General features: G+C 40.2%; 1 protein-coding gene and 1 long non-coding RNA gene across 8 annotated transcripts in view; one reads left to right on the forward strand and one right to left on the reverse strand.

Moving 5' to 3' along the window:
• The window catches only part of septin4b (septin 4b), an 85,861-nt gene that overhangs the window by 46,654 nt on the left and 24,542 nt on the right, over positions 1 to 14,665 (forward strand). The window lies entirely within an intron of this gene.
• LOC143715527 (uncharacterized) lies at positions 9,386 to 10,049 on the reverse strand. Its single transcript, XR_013195797.1, has 3 exons — positions 10,015 to 10,049; positions 9,611 to 9,893; positions 9,386 to 9,515 (listed from the first exon to the last, which is right to left on the reverse strand). It is a non-coding gene; the product is annotated as an uncharacterized LOC143715527 (long non-coding RNA).

Genomic DNA, 14,665 nt, shown 5'->3' on the forward strand with positions numbered 1-14,665 from the left:
TGCCACCCAGCTGCATGGGTTCGGGCTCAGGTCTGAGAGCAGACGAATCAAAGGCTGGAGGCGGGGCCTCTCGCTGTCTGGAAAAGGAACCTCGGACGCGCCGCCGCTGCTCGAAGCACTTGTCCAGGCGAATAGCTAGCTCCACTAACGGATCAAGCTGAGCCGGCGATTCACGAGCATAAATCTCCTCCCTTAGTTCGATGTTAAGTCCCTCCAGGAAGCGAGCAACTAACGCAGGTTCGTTCCACTCACAGGTGGTGGCCAGAGTCCGGAACTCGATGGCGAAATCTGCAACAGATCTCTCCCCCTGGTGCAGCACAGCAAGAAGGCGCGAGGCTTCGCGTCCGTACACAGAACGGTCGAAGATCTTGATCATCTCCTCCTTGAACAAATCGTAGCGACCACAGCAGGAAGCCTGTGCCTCCCAAGCGGCCGTTCCCCAATCGCGTGCACGCCCAGTCAGCAAAGAGACCACATAGGCGATCCGAGCGCGATCCTCCGCATAAGTCTGAGGCTGGAGAGAAAAAACCACCTCGCATTGTGTTAAAAATGCTCTACATTCAGTGGGCTCACCCGCGTAGCAAGGAGGATTATTTATTCTTGGTTCAGGGGAATGAAGACGATTCTGTGATGACGACGACTCATGACGAAGATGGAGAAGTTGGGTAGATAAATCAGACACTTGAGCCGCTAAACTCTCCACAACGTGTCTGGAGGCAGACAACTCCTCCTCATGTCTACCGAGCATGGCCCCCTGCAACTCGACCGCCGAACGGAAAGGGTCTTCCTTCGCTGGATCCATTCTGGTCGGATTATTCTGTTAGAAGAAACGGAGGATCCAAGTGCAAAGGCAAGTTCTTGCAATAGTCTTTAATGAAGAAATAACATAGGCAGTCTGTCGAGCAATGTCACAGAACTGGAATGAACTCAAATAGAACAGTATAAAGATGGTCAGCAAAACACAGAAGATTCCTGTCTTAGAAGTAGAGAGCAGAGCTGGATATCCACATGGCAGTAACACAGTCCTTGTAGTGGCCTCAAAGACGCAGAGAGAAGACCTCCAGCAGCAGGATGACAGGCAGAGAAAGCACACAAGACGAGCACAACTCCTCTAGACTAGACAAGACAATGAAAGGTAATTCTTCATCGAGACAACATATCACACAGGCAAGACTCACATACACACGAAATAATCCGACAAAGAACAAGGGGAACAAACGCTAGAAGTAGAGAGAAGGTAATGAGAACAAAGTGAGAACAGGTGTAACAGAGAAGCAGAGCGAGCGCTAATTACAATAATGAACAGGTGGGAAAAGACAGGCAGGGCCAAAGCGAGAGGGAAGGAGAGAGAGAGAGAGAGAGAGAGAGAGAGAGAGAGAGAACAAACCAAGCTCATGACAATAACATAAATAATATGTCCTAGACAGTCAGAAATTCCAGTACATTATTTTAGTGATCTGTTTGATTAATAATAAAAACATACATTGTAAGACATTTAATTTTAGCCATGTAAGGCAATGCATCCACCAAAGTGTAAATGGACAGTGATTCAAGTATTTAAACACTTAAGTCACACTTAAAAATGTTATATGTTGTAGTATTACAAAATATCAAAGCAAGTGTCAACTGTTTTAAAGAGAGATCTTACAGATCTTACTTTTTTAGCAAACGGTTACCAGTTAAAAACAACCATTAACAGTTTTTGAGACACAATCTTTTCCCCCAAAATAGATACTTTATTTTTAACTGTTTGTGCACATTTGTATAAAATTCATAATTTAAGGTGAAACTGGTGTGAATCTGGTCTCAGTGTGTGTTCATATGTTGAGGACCACAGAAACAGATCTCAACATGTGCTATCAGTTTGATCTGATGCTAAACGCTCCAGGCTTCAGATGATGTTGCCATATATCTTCCCTCATGTTGAGCTGCTTTTATTTATTTTATTTACATTCGTTCGCAAGGCGTTTACACACACCATTTATATAATGTGATTACATTTTGAGTTATTAAAGGGATAGTTAACAACTAAAAATGTCCTTGCTGCACTTTTCCATGCAACGAAAGTTCAAAAAGTACCACAAAAACATAAATATTATGCATATGACTTGTGTGATGAATATCAAGTCTTCAAAGTCATATGACAGCTTTGTGTGGGGGAACAGATGCAAGTCAATCTTCCCTTCTGATCTCATTTTCATTTCTGCATTTTCTAACTTAACGTGTTGCGTTTAGTGTTTCATGTCATTGTTGTAAAACCTGATGCAACCAGAGACACCAAGCTTGAATATTCTCATGTGCAGATGAGTTTGGAGAGCTACAGTAACATCTGAAAGTGAAGGGGACCTTTGTTTGTGTGTTTTTTGTGAAAAACTTAAATTTCTGGTCTGTTCTTGACACAAGAAGATGTGAAATGCAATGCACAATTGTCTCTTTCTGTCCTTTTGACAGGCATTGCAACTTAAACTTTAAAACACATCCTTTTGTGGAACATTTGACTGACATGAGGGTATATACATTTTTCTTTCTTATGTAAACTATTGTTTTAAGGACGACGGCTTCTGTGATTGGCCAGCAGAAGAGGACAGGCGGTTGTCTAGGTCTCTGTCTCTGCTTGTTAAATCACATCCTCAGGGACAGTCTAATGCTCTTATTAAAGCAGCCCATGTCTTCCTGCAACAGGAAATGACCATCATATCTTCTATTGGCGGGGCGTGGCCATGATTCTTATATATATATTTGTAAATGTTTGTATACATGTATGAGTGTGTGTGAGAGAGTGAGTATTTTTAGAGAAAGACGCATGTGAAGTATTATCTGGTTCCGTTGTAATACCGCTGTTTCCCTATCTTTTCTCCCAGTAGTCTTGTCCTGGTTTTAAAGTAAAAATGGAAATAAGACGGAGAATGTTGGCATACTTTCACAGGCACGTGCAGCACAACCTCCAGTGAAGATCAGATGAGTCTCTGAATCTTATGTAACTGTTGTGTCTGGAGTTCACAGTCATCATCATTTCTACAGCCAATGCTACAGTACACATCATTCACACACTGGACAGACGTGATTTCACCAAGTACAACATGTTTGTTGATCCTGGAACAACATTCCAATCAACCAATCAGATTTGAGGGACAAGTTTACAGTTTATGTCAAGTTTAGGCTTACAATTAGGGCTAGGTGCTTCTACATCCATGCTATTCGCCTATAATTTCCCTCTGATTTAAGGGATAAGTTAGGAGTTAGGGTTAGGTTTAGGACTAAATTTTCAGACTAGAATGTTGTTCCAGGATCAACAAAATATGTTGAACCAGGAACATGTCTTACTTGGCAAAATCACAGCGACCCACTGAAAACCTAGGGTTTTGCTCAATGGCCATATTGGCTTACATCTCATCACGTACTGACTTGAACCAAACCCATCCAGCTATCAGTGCTGGGCTTACAGATGATTTGTGCCATTTTCCCCAACTTTTTCCATTGGTATGACATCCTGAACATGCGATTCAAAACCGAACTGTGTTTGAGCCGAGTGTGTGACGTGTCAACTGACTGGACTGGCGGTTGGTTGCGGTAGGAATGTTTGGGAAAACCTGTTTGGCAGTTATTCAAGTTTCGCAATTCCATTTGGCTCCACTATTGGTGCAGAGATGTTAACATCAGGCACCTAGGGCGCTTTCACACTAGCACATTTCGTGCGCACCCGGGTTCGAATGACGTCAGAGTTCGGTTCGTTTGGATAATGTGAACGCTGTCTTCCGAACTCGGGTGCGCACCCATGAACCGTACTCGAGTCCGCTTAAAAAGTGTGGTCTGGGGTACGAATCATGTGAACTCCAGTATGGTTTGCTGCTGATATGAATGCAATCGAACCAAACCGAGGAAGTGAACCGCTATTGATGACGTATAATGTATAATGTGGTCGACAGGACAGTCGTCAGTGCGTGTGTGTGTGTGTGTGTGTGTGCCTGTGTATACACTTACCTTGACGAAAAGCGGGATTGACGCACTGCAAGCAGAGAGATGAATTATGCTTGCCTCTGCAAAAATTGTCTTCGGCTGACAGCCAGCTGTCTTTGGAACGATTTTAGTACTTTTGCGGCAGACAGACGCAAGTGTGTTTCTGTATCTTTTCTTTGAAAACAAAGCCAAAGGTTAAAAAAAAGAAGAACAAATGTGAAGCGAGAAAATTCTATCCATTTTGACGACTTTTCATTCATAGTGGCACCGGTTACCAAGCAACACGATTATGCGCCAGCTGCAGGGGCAGGGGCAGGGGGGTAAGGGGGCAGGCGGGGGCAGGGGGAGGGGGGAGCAATCGAACTCAGGTTCGGAACAGGCAATCGAACCAAGTGTGAAAGCGCCCTTACACACTAACACAATATTGTTATATAATTAATTACTGTAATAGTATAAGTAATTCTTGAACAGTATACTCTCAAATGTCAGCTTTCTAAAGATACTTGTGTAAAGTCTCTTGAACGGCAACCTTTTTATTTTGGGCAGGGTGTCCAATCCTGATTCAACAAACCTGTCTGGAAGTTTCGAGTGACCCTGAAGACCTTGATTACCTGCTTCTGGTGTGTTTAATTGGGTTGAAGCTAAACAGTGCTGGAAGGTGCTCCTCCAGGTGCAGGACTGGACACTACTGATTTTACATATGTCCTTTATGCTCCTGCTTGAAAAGAGCTTAAACCCTGGCCTTTCTAGAGACGCTGGTCTTTCACACATTGGGATTGTTTATCGGGAATATGTGGCTTGCAAACCCAGTGACCTGCTGGCTGACGTACAGTTTGTGTTGCCCAGTCTGCATGTCGTTTGGCAGAGGGGTGCCGGCAGTCAGTGCGCTCTAATGGCATAATGGGATAATCGTTCAGAGGATACACTGTAGGGAGGGGTGTTGCAATAGAGGATACAATGTCAACTACTGAAAAAAAACTAAACAAAGGGCCCAGACTTCCTCTGCACATTCCAGAGTGCAACATAAATTTTTCCAAGATCATTTACCTGCTAAAGTGTTTTCTTTAAAATTTTTGTTAGGAAAGTCTGGGATATGAGATCCAGGCAGTGACCATGGCTATCTCAGGCCCTGTTTACACATTCTCATCAGTGTGATTGGACCACAAGCGGTCCGTTGAGAAAGATTGGCATGTACTCTAGAGGTCTGCTACATGAGCCAAGTCCAATGGGACCCCAGAAAAGTTTCAGCTGGGTTTGAGTGCAAGTCTTCTGGAGGCTCCGGTCTCATGGTCATGCTAGGTGATCTTGCACATGTCGGAGATGCGTCAGGGTTTACACTACAAAAAACTGTATCACAACTTCATCTCTCAAACTACTAGGAAGATCTTTCTCAGCATAGATAGAGGTAATAAACAAGACCGGCATCAGATTTACATTATTTTGATTCATCACACACTTTTTGGTGTTTTGTAAGGCCTTTCTGGTGCTAATAAACATCATGCACTGGAATTAGGCCACCATGATAGCGACTAAAGCTCTTTCACAATGTAGCAAGCAAATCCAAGACCGGGGCATGACCTTCCACATTCCTCTGTTGTTATGTCTACGTCTATTGTTTGCATCTCAGGTGAAATCGCTCCCCCCCCCCCCTCGTCGTTTTGGCACAGAGAACTTTAGATAAGAACCATTCAAGACCGTGACTCTTTATTCTTTATGGAAGAAGTAATTTTGCCATTTGCCATTTCTTTCACTCGAGGTCCAATGAAAATCAATAGACAGTGTAATCCTGCTTTTCCTCTGGACAGTCATGGCTGTTGACGTGAGAATGCAGCTGTATTCACTGTGTTTCGGTCTGAAAATGGCTCATTACATGTGCACAAATGCTTGATCGCTCACCGTACGAGGGATTCGGTGCAGTACGTCTGAAGGTGCGCTGCTGGTTTGATGTGGTGGACCAGCTGACTTCTGTTACCAATGGATATGTGTTTCATACTTTTTTTATGGCATGGTGTTTTTGTTAACTGGCTGGTTTCATTTATATGAAGCCATTTTATAGCTTAAGCAGGCATAATTGTACAATTACCTGAAGCATAGCGTGTTTGTTATTAAAAAAAAAAAGGAAATTAAACAAAGCGGCAGAAGTCAGCGCTGCCTTTCTCAACCATAAATCAGCACTCAAGCGTGTGCTATCACCTATAATTTTCACTTATTCTAGCCACTAGCAGAGAACCAGCCTGCACATGAATGGGAATGGCGGGGTGGAAGCTGAAGGTGCGAGAGGCTCTGAGCGCGGCCCATGATAACAGCATTTCTCCACACGTGTAATGGCCCCCGGCCCTCGCCTGGCCCTTCTCCTGCTGTGGGAAGTGCTTCATCAGCAGAACAGGATTGCTCGCACAACTCAGGCCGAAGGGAGGGATATCGCCGATCCGCATCGAGTCTGAACAGGAACTTAGAAGACTTGTAGATAAAGACTCTAATTGAATGTGACAGGAAGTCTGTGAAAGGTACTTTGCCAGCGCCAGCGAGTCCTTGAGAGGCTGCAGTCTACAGTAAAGAACTAACTAGGTATGTGGGAAACTGCAAGACAATGTTTTTCAGACCTAGAGCCTAATAACATCTACTCTCTGTGGGAACTATTGAACATACATTTGCATTGCAAGAAACAAATGATATAATCTATTGCTGCTTATTCTGCTCATAGTCTGTCTTAAGGAGATTATAAGGCATTAAGTCAAGCATCACTATAACTGACAGGGTTTGTTCAAATCGTGTTACACTTTGGCGTGTAACTCATCCTTCATCTTTTAAATTTCATGATTCAGAGGTGATTCATGATTCAGAGAGGTGAGCTCTTACTTTACTAAGTGATCTGGATTATGATTTTTACGAAATTGACATAATATTGTAAAATACCACAGAGAGGGGAATCTAAGTCCTGTCTAGAGACCAGTACATCCTAGATAAATGGACTCTTAGGCTACATACATACACAATTAGGATATTTGTGTATCCGATTTGAATCTGATCTAAATTATTGACTGTGTATCACAACTTTTCAGATCTGATTTATGTGTCCCGTGGCACTCTTTACTTTCCCAGAATATCTTCAGTCGTCTGAGGCAGCGGCTGAAAGGTTCATGCAGTGCTGTGGTCTTTGCAGGTCTCGAAACTTGTCTCTATTTATTGTAATTTTCTGGTTGACCGGCACTATGCAACAACACAACCTGGTTTCTTCAGTGATTTTCACTGTGATTTCCTATAATACATACATATATATATGTTGAGAGCCTTTTCCATCCGTGCTATATTCCCCCAGTATCACAAAAAACACTATTTTGTGCAGAACTACTACCTTATGCCACAGATTATATATATATGTTTGTATGTGTGTGTGTATAGGTAATTCTATAATTCCAGGTACATTTAGTGTCCAAAGTCATAATTTTTTCTGCTTTTTTCAAATGGTTATATTTTTATACTCATTGTCAAACATCACAAGATGTTGCAGGCCATAACAATGTAATATTTTCTGTAAAATGTGTCTTAGCTGAAAATCACGATTTCTTGTTTTCTGAATTAGTCAGTGTATTTTTTCCATCATGTATCATTGCATAATCCAAATATTTTAATTTTAATTCCTAATAATCCTAATTCTACATTAAATTGCTTTTAAAAATAACTTTTATCTTATTAAAATGTGTGTCCATAAATCTTGAGCCAGTTCTTTTCCCGTACCATACTTTGCCTTTAAATTGGTGGAATTATCTCCCATAACTAAGAGACAGCAAATTATATAACTTTCCCTCACTAATAAGATCTGAAGCACTGAAAGATAAAAACTAATCATAAAAAAGCACTAAATGGTATGTGTGCACCTTTTGAGAAAATATTTTAATCTAAAAAGTTTCTTGCACCAGGAGTTATTTTGTAAAATGTCGAAATTGTTACCACAATATCAAAAGGAAAACATAATGTATTACTGATCACACAATGGGTTGATTCAAAATCTTTTAATCATGATTTCATTAGTGCCATTTCATTAGTCTTAGCATTTATACTAAGAGTTTTTGGCTAAAACGTTTAAAATTAACAATTCTGTTACCGTCAAACTCTGTTACCAAAGTAGAGTAACAATGTTGCCTAATTTGTCTGTAACAGAGTTGACAAACAATACTATAAAGAAAGCAGGTTTTGTTTTGTTTTTTTTTTTAAGTAAAAAAGGAAGTAATTTGTGTTTGTCAAGCACTGAATTATTAATACTGACTAACTGACTATATTTTCAATACAGTTTTTTACAATCACTTTGCTACTATTTTCAGAACCTTGATGTCATTTTTCAAAACTCTAGACACAAAACTCAAAACGGTTATCACTTGTAACACAGGCTGTCTAATGTTCAAAGCATTGCATTGTGCATTCACATCTTTAAAGAAATCTTGCACTTGCACAATCATTGGTTCAAAAAACAAATTTACTGTGAAATACCATTGAAACACAACTATAGATCACCCACACACAAGCAACCGATAGTTTCACTCTGTCATTGTTCGTACAATCATTAACTATTGTAGAACAAAATAGGTGATACAGGTTTCATTATGGTACTACATGTACAGTAAATACCTCTGTTACTGTAAAGCACTGCAGTAGTAGAGAGAATACAGACAAAGTGGAATCATTGAACAAAGTTTGTAATATATTGATGCAAAACACTACAGTACAATCACAACATTGGTTTATTTTAATCAAAGCAAAAATACAGTAATTAGCTATGAAATAGAAAAGAAAAGACAGTACTGTAAACCATCAAATGCAATGAAATAGAAAAGAAAAGACAGTACTGTAAACCATCAAATGCAGTGTTCCTCAACTTGCTTGCACTGCAAGAAATAAAACAGCAGTGATTACTGTACTTCTACATTGTCATCAACTCTGTGTTGTGGATTTGGCCACAGGTTCTCATCTACATCACAATGGATGTTTTCATTAGCCAAACATCTTGGAAAAAACCTTCGAGCATGGCGAATCCAGGCCTGACACTGGTCTGCTGTGATGTCATTGCAGGCGTCATCCATGGCCTGGAGAAGAGTGACTTGTTCATGAGGGTGCCTATCATGAACCTTCCATCTCCATGCGGAGAAAAATTCCTCAATCGGGTTAAGGAAGGGGGAGTATGGGGGTAAATACAGGGTGGTAAATTGTGCATGGGCCTGAAACCATGCTTGCACCACATGAGCATGATGGAACCTGACATTGTCCCAGACAATGACATAGGTCACACCTTCAGCTCTACAAACCTGTTCGAGCTCATCAAGAAAGGTGACAAGGAGAACTGCATTATATGGTCCAATATGAGGTCTGCGTCCCACCACAGCATCTTCTGATATAGCCGCACACATGGTAATGTTGGCCCCACATTGTCCAGGTACTTGGATGGTTGCCCGCTGGCCAATGAAATTCCGACCTCTCCTCCTTGTCTTGGCCAGATTAAAACCTGCCTCATCCAAATATATGAATTTGTGATGGTCGTCATCAGCATCCAGCTCCATCACCCTCTAAAAATACATTTTGGAAAGAGATTTAGAGATTACCGTACAATGTAGAATTTTTGGGAATGTTTTTACAACAGCCGTCTTGAAACTGAACTTACCTGAACATACTCAGTCCTCATTTGTTTCACTCTGTCTGCATTTCTTTCGAAAGGCACATGGTATAGTTGTTTTATAGATACCTGGTGCCTTTTCAGTATGCGTGCAATAGTCGGCAAACTTATGGATCCCACATTGTTGAACATGTCTTCATTGTCCAAGATATGCTGGCGAATTTCTGTAAGGCGAATATCATTTCTGGCCCGAACCAAATCGACCACAGCCTGCTCTTGCTGGTCAGTTAGAATTTTGCCTCTGCCTCCACTATTTGGCCTAGTCACAATTCTACAGGGAACATTAGAGTAAGAAGACACTTGGTCACATCACCTATTCTGTGATACACATTGGTATGCAGTCATTTGACAATTGAGAGTAGCATAATGTTTAGTGCATGCTGATAACTTACCGGTTCTCATTGCGGAAAGTTCTGATTATTGAGGCGACGGTTGACCTTCTCAGGTTTGGTTGTATCATTGTAGCCGCCTCAGTCATTGTCATGCCATGATTTATGACATGGTCTACAACTATTGCCCGAATTTCATTGGACACTCTATGCTGTTGCTGCCGCTGTCTTGGTCCGTGGCCTTGTCCTCTACCACGTTCCCCCACACCTCTCAAACGAGGCCCACGACCCCCTCTCAGAAGGGCTGCCTGTCCCCTACCATTCCTTTGACCAACACGTCTTCCTCGTCTTCCTCGTCTTCCTCATCTTCCTCATCTTCCTCGTCTTCCTCGTCTTCCTCATCTTCCTCATCTTCCTCGTCTTCCTCGTCTTCCTCATCTTCCTCATCTTCCTCGTCTTCCTCGTCTTCCTCGTCTTCCTCATCTTCCTCGTCTTCCTCGTCTTCCTCGTCTTCCTCCCACCACTGCTTGACCTCCATTGTGACCTGGATCACCTGCTGGCTCCATGTTACGTATCACTATGCTCTTGCAATTGGATCCCAATCAACTCTTTATATACTCATTCCACAATGTGCCCTCAATCATCAGTAACGAGTTGGCAGAATTGGACAAGCAATTCCAAGGGCCTGCATCTCTACAGTGCAGTACTGTCAATACTTTAAATAGTCTGAAAAGGTGGTACAGTATTTGGGACCATAGACACAGTGTCTGATGAAGCATTACAGTATGATATAAAATATTAGGCTACATCCATGGATATTGTAGTCTAATTGGTTCATGCTCCACGCTAATTGGTGACAATGAATCTCGTTATCTTGAAACTTTCATGATTTACTGTAAACATGGAAGATTGTTTGTCTGTTTCCATACAACTATGCATTAAGAGTAACGCAACAGTTACTTATCATTTTGAGCAGTTGTATCAATTGATAGTTAGATCAGTGTAAGGAAATGAATAGACATTCATTTGAAATGTAATGTGTGAATTGCCTTTTGAAATAGTAGTACTTTGATGTTAAGTTGTGTCATATTGAACAAGTGATTTTTGTTGAATGAACAAATGATCTAAGTTTTATGTGTATTGTATCCAAACAATTGAGAAAATGGTTAGAGTTTTGAAAAATGTGCATTTTGATAATTGGTTGTGAGTTTTGTGTCTAGAGTTGTGAAAAATGACATCAAGGTTCTGAAAATAGTAACAAAATGATTGTAAAAAACTGTAAGATACTGGAAATAATTTCTGTTAGTAAATAGTTTTTCTAACTGCTTTTGAAATGCATCACCATTCATAGAATCACCCATGTGTGTGTGTGTGTGTGTGTGTGTGTGTGTGTGTGTGTGTGTGTGTGTGTGTGTGTGTGTGTGTGTGTGTGTGTGTGTGTGTGTGTGTGTGTGTGTGTGTGTGTGTGTGTGTGTGTGTTTGGAGATGTAATCAGCAGCAGAGGGCGCTGCTCCGTCGTCATCAGCACTGCAGTGATGTCATCAGCCTGAGACCAAACCATCCAGTGCAGTGTTGACAACTTAGCAATGCTGTTGCTAGATTTACCAGCTTACCTTAGCAACTTTTAATTTTCAAAATCACCTAGCAACAAATTTAGCTATTTTAAACATTTATTTGGCACCTTTTAGCAACTTCAATAAAAAGACACATTCATCTAAATGACACAAGAAGAGGAAACCACTGAAGAGCTAGCCATCATCCGAGCAGCACATCAGCCCGAAGAGAGCATATGTGCATTAAGTTGCTAGTTGCAATTATTCAATAATAATTGTTTTTGATGATACAGCATGTTATTAGCTTGTTCCAATAATTGTTGTTCAGGTAGGTACACTGTAAGAAAAAATATGTAGAAAAATGGAAAAGATACTGGTCATTCTCTGCCAGGACATTATCCGTTGTTGTAACCCTGTAAACCCTAAAACACAAAATGCAATGTGTAATTTAAATTACAGGTAAAACCCCTGTGGAAATCAATACGGATAATTCCTTCATATTAACACTGTACACTGAGTGTAGCACACTAACTACCAATACTGCTTAAATACTAGTTAATAAGCAAATACATGTGTACATGTGTAACTCTTCAATAATTCAATGTTGTATTTAAAGATAAAAATATCGAATCATAAAGAAATCATCTTCATTTTATTTTTACAAATAAAATATTGATATTATTTTTTACTAAATAAATTAACATTTCAAATCATATTTTTCACTGAGATTTGAGTAATCTCGTTGTGTATTCTCCGCAAATAATGCACTTTTTGCGTCATGGTTACGCACTGACATCATCACACAATGACATCACAGCGTCATTCATCAACTTTTAGCAACAAATTGACCTGCTTTTAGCAACTTCTCCTGAAAATGAGTTGGCAACCACTGATCCAGTGAGTAAAAACACTCTCGTGTGAACAGAGCAAACCCCTGATATCAGGCGAATGTGAAGTCTGACACAAACAGGATATGAATCTTCAAAGTACCTGTTTTTGATAGCGGCTGTCTAGACAGTTTGTGTGTGTGCGTGCGTGTGTATGTGTTATCTGAGATGGCTCTTAGAACTGCTGATGTCTCACTTCACAATATAAACACTGATGAGAGCAGCATTTTAATGATGTTTGAGGATATGATGGAGGAAAACCGGATGGTCGTACAGTAGTATTAGATGGTAATATCATTGTACTTTGATACTTGACATGGTACTAGGGCTTTTCACACTGTCCTTAACCCCAGGCTATCTTTGTTCATAACCCCGCTTTTAACCCTGGGTAAAGAAATGTTTCTTGTAATTTAAAAGTGGGTTTAACACCATGTTTGACCCGGGGTTATGAAGCCCTGCTGCAGAGCTGGATTACAGATGTTTTTGCACTGTTAACCCTGCACTGCAGTGCCAAGCGTGTACAGTGTGAAACCATGCAGTGCTTGAATATTACAACTACATGCTTAGCAACCGACACCCAATCACGTGCCTCACATTCACAACACACTGCAGACATGTAGGAGTGAACAGTGTGAAAAGTCATTTTATGAATAGCCAGGATTAAATGTTAGCTCTGGTAAATTATGAGCAGTGTGAAACGTGAAGCAAGATAAGCCAGGATTCTGTTAACCCGAGGTAAAACGACACCGTTTTCAACTAAAAACAGAAAACTTTTATGCGTTCTGGCCGTCCATTTACACGACAGCTGTGTTTTGATGACCTGAAAAAGCAAGCTTTTGAAAACGGTATTTATTTAACCCTCTGGTGCTCTTCGAAGTGTTGGTCAAAAATGACAGAATTATTCATTTTTTTTGTCACTGAAATTAATGTACTATATTTTAGTATGATAATGTCTTGTATTTAATATTTTGTATTTTAGGGGATTTTTTTATACTAAATTATATTTAGGCTGTATTTATTATCCATTTATTCACTTTTTGAGCATAGACCTGAACAGTCATTTTCCAACATAAACTGTGGTAAATCTTGAATGCTTTAGAGCACAGACTGAAGTTTGATCTCTTTTCAAAGACGACACTTGGCAGATTATTGCTGAAGTGAAAAAAGTTTTTAAAAAGTGAACCTTACGTGTATTGTCATGGAAAATGCACAAAAATAAGATTTCCTAATTCTAAACAAGTTGTGTTCTAAATTTGAGCTTGATATCTCAAAAAATGAGCTTTCATTGAGATTGTGTTTGGCCGCAGTACCAAAAGTTTTCACTAGACAAAATTTGTCCTATTCATTTCCAATGTGCTCATTCTTGACCGCGAGGAGCACAAGTGACTATTTTTTACAGGACCGTTTAACCTTTTCCAATCATGCCCATGATTTTTTTTTTTGTGTGTTCACATAGCAAGTGCCAAAACCTTTACCAAGTTTCGCACCATTCCATTGAAGTAAAAAATAAATTAAAAAACTAAACGTAACATTTTTCGGTCAGAAATGACCAAAGAGCATATTAATGTGCAACTTTTTGAATCATTATCGTCTGTGTATAAACAACAAAAACATGAATTTGTGAAAACAGTGATGTCATGCACATACAGTAATGTGACCCTGGATCACAAAACCAGTCACAATTCGCACGGGGATATTTGTGGCAATAAATGGGTCAAAATTATCAATTTTCTTTTTTGTCAAATATTATTAGAATATTAAGTAAAGATCATGTTCCATGAAGATGATTTCTAAATTTCCTACCGTAAATGTATAAAACATTTATTTTTGTGAGTGGATGCAGCACAATCGCGAACATAAATGGACAAATTTAAAGGCGATTTTCTCAATGTTTCGAAATAATGTTTCGAAACAACATTGCCGTCTGTCCGCGAAAAACACAAAGGAATACACCGTTGTCGTGAAAACGTACTCATAGAATGACCCAGGTATAATAACCCTAATAACTCATCCCGCAGCGTTACATATATGTAAAATAAAGACTCTCCCCTGTCCTCTATCTGTACCTCACTGACATACTTAAGACATAAAAAGAGGATAAACAATGCATCTTGCTCGTATAATGACAACAGAACCCTAATCCTCGAGATGATCATAGAGATTAGGGTTTGAGATCTGCTCCTGTACTCTGCATTAACAGTGTTTGAGTGGCTGTCATGTCTGTGTTTGGGGTCTTTGTGCTGCGAGGGCTCAGATGTGTCAGTCTGACGTGTT

Source organism: Siphateles boraxobius, unplaced genomic scaffold, assembly GCF_051911475.1.
Source record: "Siphateles boraxobius isolate OS27281-9 unplaced genomic scaffold, OSU_SipBor_1 6, whole genome shotgun sequence".
Lineage (NCBI taxonomy): Eukaryota > Metazoa > Chordata > Actinopteri > Cypriniformes > Leuciscidae > Siphateles > Siphateles boraxobius.